The sequence below is a fragment of the Neophocaena asiaeorientalis genome, unplaced genomic scaffold (genome assembly GCF_003031525.2).
Source record: "Neophocaena asiaeorientalis asiaeorientalis breed wild unplaced genomic scaffold, Neophocaena_asiaeorientalis_V1.1 scaffold134, whole genome shotgun sequence".
Taxonomy (NCBI): Eukaryota; Metazoa; Chordata; class Mammalia; order Artiodactyla; family Phocoenidae; genus Neophocaena; species Neophocaena asiaeorientalis.
In genome coordinates, this window is record NW_020185339.1 from 17,156,836 (window position 1) to 17,163,253 (window position 6,418).

General features: G+C 40.8%; 1 pseudogene; it reads right to left on the reverse strand.

The window, feature by feature from the left end:
- Positions 1–1,247: 1,247 nt before the first annotated feature.
- On the reverse strand, positions 1,248–5,256 carry LOC112393945 (hsc70-interacting protein pseudogene; annotated as a pseudogene).
- Between the last annotated feature and the right edge of the window lie 1,162 nt (positions 5,257–6,418).

Genomic DNA, 6,418 nt, shown 5'->3' on the forward strand with positions numbered 1-6,418 from the left:
AAAGTAATTCATTGAAAAAATAATAATAGGTTCCTGCAGGAGACAACTCCTCTGAGAGGAGGCATGTATCTTGCTCCAGCTGGTACTTCCACATGTATGTGATTTCTTAAATCATTCAAGACATAATGACAAAAACGCCATTGACCTTTTCCTTTCTGCTAAGGTAACAAGAAAATGGCCTTGGAGATAAACTCTAGAAATTTTTCTCTCATACGACTATTAGTGTTCTTTTTTTTTCATCTCTGAAAGATCTAGGACAGACTTTAGAAATTAGATACATTCTGTCAAATTGCAGTCTAACAAGATTACACGTTAGTCTTGGGTCTCAAGTCACATGTTATAAAGATGTGAAGGTCATCATTTGGAAGAAATACAGTTTGTAATATGTACTCTGATAGTAATCTCCCTGGGGCCCCAAAATATGATGGTAACTACTTCATAGGGTTGGTGAGTGGATGATGCAATGTGCAGGGATTGGCACACAATGTAGTACCCAATCAATGACTGTGGTGACAGTGGTTATCACCCTTTAAATATAAATAAAAAGAAGAGGAAAGGTAAATCGCCAATAATCATTTGAAAGGTAAATGCAGATTTAAACCAAAATTAGATACCACTTTTCAGCCACTCCAGAATAGTACTAAGAGTTAGAAAAATTGTGAAGCAATGGGAAAGCCCATCCACTGCTAGTAGGAATATAAATTAATACAACCAAATTGGAAAGGAGTTTTACATTATCTTGAAAAGTTGAACATACACATCCTCAATGACCCAGAAATGCCACTCCTAGGTACATACCCTACAGAGATTTTGTGTATAACGCCTCAGCGATCATGAGTAAGAATGTTTGTAGCAGTGTCATTTATCATACCAAAGAGTTAGAAACAATCCTACTGCCCACTGAGCTTAGATAAATAAACAGTGGTATATATACACAAGAGCATAGCATATAGCAGTAAAAGCAAATGAACTGTAGCTGCTGAATTCACATTTAATTTTACTTTATTTTTTTAATTGTTTAAAGTTTTTAATTTCTAGTAGGAAAACATTATCTGAATGAATACCCTAATGGCAAACCACTGTAAAATATTTCAGCTGCATTTGGGGCAGAGGGGTAGGGATTATCCTCAAGGCACCCCAGCTTTCTTCATGAGAAGGTCAGAGGTACATGGTTTGTATTACTGCGACATCCATTAGGTGATCTAAGTTGCTTTACCTTCAGCAGGGGCTTTATTTGTCAGAGGGCATTATGCTTGACCTCCAAATTTGGCCAACAATTTACTGATGAGATTCATAACCTTCGGGTTGCTCTGATATGTTGACATGTTTGCTGGGTTCTGAGCCACATCCTGGAAGGCCACCATAACTTCTGGATCCCGCATGGCTGCAAGAACCTCTGGATCACTAAGAATTTCATTGAGCCCAGGCACTCCTGCCATTCCAGGCATGCCCCCTGCCATTCCAGGCATGCCCCCTCCCATTCCAGGCATTCCTCCAGGAAAATTACCAGGATTCCACCAAGAAACCACCTGGAAAGGAGCCACACTGAGCTCCTGACTGTCGTCTGGCTTCTTCCTCCCTCTGGGCTCTCTCATGTTCTTCCCGAGCCTTCTTGACACCTTCTGTTCTTTCTTTGATCTCTCTCCCTTCACGTTTTTGCTCATACTTTCTCCGACGTTCAGCAATTTTCTGGGCCCTTGGTTGAACTTCTTTCATAATTGCAGTATCTTCATCATAATCCAGCTTACAGGCAAGGGCAAGATCACGAGCAGCTTCTTCCCAATGGCCCAAAAGTCTGTGCGCTTTCCCTCGCCATTTGTATGGCTGAGCTGAATCAGGATTTATTTCAATAGCTCTGTCACAGTCTCGGATGGCAGCATTTGGCGTCTGTAATTTGATGAAGACGCTGGCTCTCTTGGCATACAGAATGGCCAAACGAGGATTTAGCTTGATGGCATCTGTGAACAAGTCATGGCTCTCTGTAGTTCACCATCATTTAGGGCATCAACGGCAGCCACTTTTTTATCATTTGCCTAATCCATCATCTCCTCAGTTATCTCTACATTTTCATTTCCCATTTCTGGAGGAGCATCAGTGTCTGGTTCATTCACACCTTTGTTGTCAATTTCTAGATCACTTTCCTCACTTGATGGTTCATCTGTCTTTATGTTTTCCTCCACCTTCTTACTATCTGTTTTTTCTTCCTTGGTATTTGCTTCCAATTTAGTTTTATGAGTAGCAGGTGGTATTTTACCCCCCGTGCTCACCACCCACTCCCTCAGGAAGCACATTTCCTCGGTGTGCAGAACACTCGGGTCCTGCTTGCACATTTTCACGAAGGCTCAAGGCTCGCTCCCTTTGTGCAGGTCCAGAGGCGGCGGGAGGCAGCGGGTGCGGCAGAGGCTGCGGCCAGATTCCAGCAATCAAACATTTTAGAAACACAATGTTGAACTGCAGTATGACTCCATTTTCAAAACAGACAAACCTAAACAGTATGCCACTGGGGACACACAAAAAAGCAATGGTTTCTCTGTGAAGATGTTGAGGAATGGGGCTGGGAGGCATTCACTGGGACATTAGGAATTCAAAAGAACTGACGATGTCCTATTTCTTAAACTGGGCAGTGGGTTCAAGAGTATTTTTTTTTTTCTCTAAATATATTCTCTTGTGTACACAAATTATTCCTAATAAACATGAAAATAAATCTTAATATTCACTACAAAAAAATCAGTAAGGAATGTGATCAGGTGATCCCCCAAAGAAATCAATGACTAATAAGCTGATTTTTAAATCTTCAAACTTACTAGTAGTCAAGTAGTTGTAAAATTTTTTAACATAAAATTTTAAAATGAGTAGTGTTCTTCAGAACTCAGGTTAACGAAGGTATTTTTAAAATATAATAATATAATAATAGTTAATAATAATACTTAATAATACTTAAAATAATAATAATACTTAATGCCTGTGTTAATGCAATGAGATGGGCATAGTTATACTCTGCTGGAAGCGTAAATCAGCACAAGTTTTCTAAAAAGCTGTTTGATGACATATATCAGAAAGCTTTAAAAGTTGTTCCTTAGATTCAGTAATTCCATGAAATCTCAGAAAAATCACAAGAGATTGATTCAAAGATTTAGACTCTATATAGCATTGTACACAAGTAGCCAAACATGCAAAAACAGTTATACATTCATGCAACAAATATTTATTGAGCACCTACTACGTGCCAAGTAGTGTTTGGGGCACCTGCAATACATTGGTGAACAAAATTGACAAAAATCTCTACCCTCATGGAATTTACATTACAGTGGGAGGAGTAGATAATAAATGGTAAACTTAGTAAATAAAGTATAATAGTACATGAGAAAATAATAGACGCTGTGAAAAAAAAAAAGACAAAGCAGAGCAAGATAAGAGCAATCAGGAGTGGCTGGAGGCAAGACAAAAAGGAACAGTTTGCTTCATTAAGAAGATGACGCCTGAGCACAAGATTCTAAGGAGGTGAGAAATCTGGGTAGTGGGTCTTTGGGCATTCCAGGCAGAGGGAACGGCTAGTGCAAAGGCCCAGGGGCACAGCTTGTCTGACAATTAGAAAAACAGTAGGGAGTCCAGTGGGGCTGGTGTGGCCTGGGCAAGGAGAAGAATAGGAGATGAAGCCAGAGAGGTAAGAGTTGGGGGCAACCTTGAAGGGCCTCAAAGGCCATCATAAGGATGTAAGCTTTTACTCTTAGCAAAATGGGGAGCTCTTGCAATGTTTGAAGCAGAGAGCTATGATGTGACTTATATTTTTAAAAGTTCAAACAATTTTCAAACAATAGATCAATGACTAAATAAATTACAGTAAGTCTTTGCTTGTTCAGAGTAGGAGCTCAGAAAATATTTGGAGAACAAATGTATATACTAAAATATTACACAACCATTAAAGATTATAACTGCAATGAATATTCAGGGACATGGAAAAATTCTTATCATGCATATTAAATGAAAAAAATATGGTTGAAAAATTATGGCTCCAATTTTGAATAGATAGATAGGTATGTAGATAATTGATAGATAATGGAAAGAGAAATAGATTTTTTAAAAAAAACTATAGGGAGATACCATCTAATACAAAATGGTTTTAAGTAAATGGTGAAATTACAGGCGTTTTTATAGTATTTGTTGTATTCGGGGTATTTCTGGATTTTTTTTTTTTTTAAGCAGAGGTCTTCCTAGAAGCCCATATGATTTAAATTTATTTATTTATGGCTGTGTTGGGTCTTTGTTTCTGTGCGAGGGCTTTCTCTAGTTGTGGCAAGCAGGGGCCACTCTTCATCACGGTGCACGGGCCTCTCACTATCGAGGCCTCTCTTGTTGCGGAGCATAGCCTCAGACGCGCAGGCTCAGTAATTGTAGCTCACTGGCCCAGTTGCTCCATGGCATGTAGGATCTTCCCAGACCAGGGCTCGAACCCATGTCCCCTACATTAGCAGGCAGATTCTCAACCACTGCGCCACCAGGGAAGCCCTATTTCTGGATTTTTTAATAATAATAATGTATTACTTTCATAATCATAAAAAAATAAATTTATATTTTTAAAACCTACCATAAGCATATGGTATTCTTTGTAATTTCTATGTTGAATGTCAGGAAACATATCCATCGATCAAAATTATTAGATTTTTTTCTGGGTTCCTGGGAAAATGGAAGGTATTTGATATTCATTGGCTGAATTTAAAGGCAGGCAGCCTGCAGTTCATCAGTGAGGCTGTCACCAGTAGTTCAATAAATCCATTGGAATCACTACAGAAGAATTCTAATGGGATCATGGAAACAATTTGGCTGGTAGAAAACAAATGATTAAAAAGTCATTACATTATCTACACAGGCAGGAGAATTGCCTAATTTAACCACGAAAGTCACTACAAAAGACCAAAATAATTACACTGTAAATGGATACCCCAAATAAGGGAATCATTTGATTTTAATGATATCCAGAGAGAAAATTATAGGTGCAGGGTGAGTTTGCCAGAGCTGCGTAGAACAGCTCATTAGCGCCTTCACTGGATTCAAGCGACTGCTCATTTGAATCTGAGGCGCCCAGTCCCCCTCATGGGAGCCCCTTCTTGTTAATTTCATTTTGGTGTCTGGGTCTGATGTCTTCAGATGCCTGAGTCTCACTGAAGGCATGCCAGAGGACAGATGAGAAGCATCTCCTTTTAAGTTCCTACCAGGCTCAGTTTGTAGCAGGATATCAGCCTCTGTGGCCAAGAACATGCTGAACCACCAGAAACATGTAGTAATTTGGTCCATGAGGCATATGGAGTGATGAACCAAAAAAGAGTCCTTAAGAGAACCAAAAGTGGGATTCCCATGAAACATTTGCAAAGCTCCCAGAAACATGCTTTCTCTCCCTCAAGGGAAGGTTCCATGTCCACTATTTCCTGAGGAGCTGGAGGGTGTCCCTTGTTCAATAGAATCTTCAGATCCAAAGTGTCTTACCCAGCAAAGGTGGCTGCAGAATTAAATTGTTGCTCATTTGTTTAATCATCTGACAGATATTCATTGAATTCCTACCAGGTATCATTTGAGGATGAATAAGTCCCTGCATTAAAAAGCGAATCATTGGGGGCTTCCCTGGTGGCGCAGTGGTTGAGAGTCTGCCTGCCGATGCAGGGGACGTGGGTTCGTGCCCCGGTCCGGGAGGATCCCACGTGCCGCGGAGCGGCTCGGCCCGTGAGCCATGGCTGCTGAGTCTGCACGTCTGGAGCCTGTGCTCTGTAGCGGGAGAGGCCACAGCAGTGAGAGGCCCGCATACCGCCAAAAAAAAAAAAAAAAGTTTGGAAAAAAGAAAAAAAAGCGAATCATTCAGGGACTTCCCTGGTGGTGCAGTGGTTAAGAATCCACCTGCCAATGGAGGGGACACGGGTTCAAGCCCTGGTCCAGGAAGATCCCACATGCCGCAGAGCTACTAAGCCCATGCACCACAACTACTGAGCCTGCACTCTAGAGCCCGTGAGCCACAACTACTGAGCCCATGCACCACAACAACTGAAGCCCGCGCACCTAGAGCCCATGCTCCACAACACGAGAAGCCGTCACAGTAAGAAGCCCACGCACCTCAACGAAGAGTAGCCCCCGTTTGCTGCAACTAGAGAAAGCCTGCGTGCAGCAAGGCCCAATGCAGCCAAAAATAAACATTTTTTTTTAAGTGAATCGTTTAGAAAGGAAAGCAGACAATAGCAAAGATCAATAAAACTAGAAGCTGGTTCTTTGAGAGGATAAACAAAATTGATAAGCCAGACTCATCAAGAAAAAAAGGGAGAAGACCCAAATCAATACAATTAGAAATGAAAAAGGAGAAGTAACAACTGACACTGCAGAAATACAAAGGATCATGAGAGACTACTACAAGCAACTATATGCCAATAAAATGGAC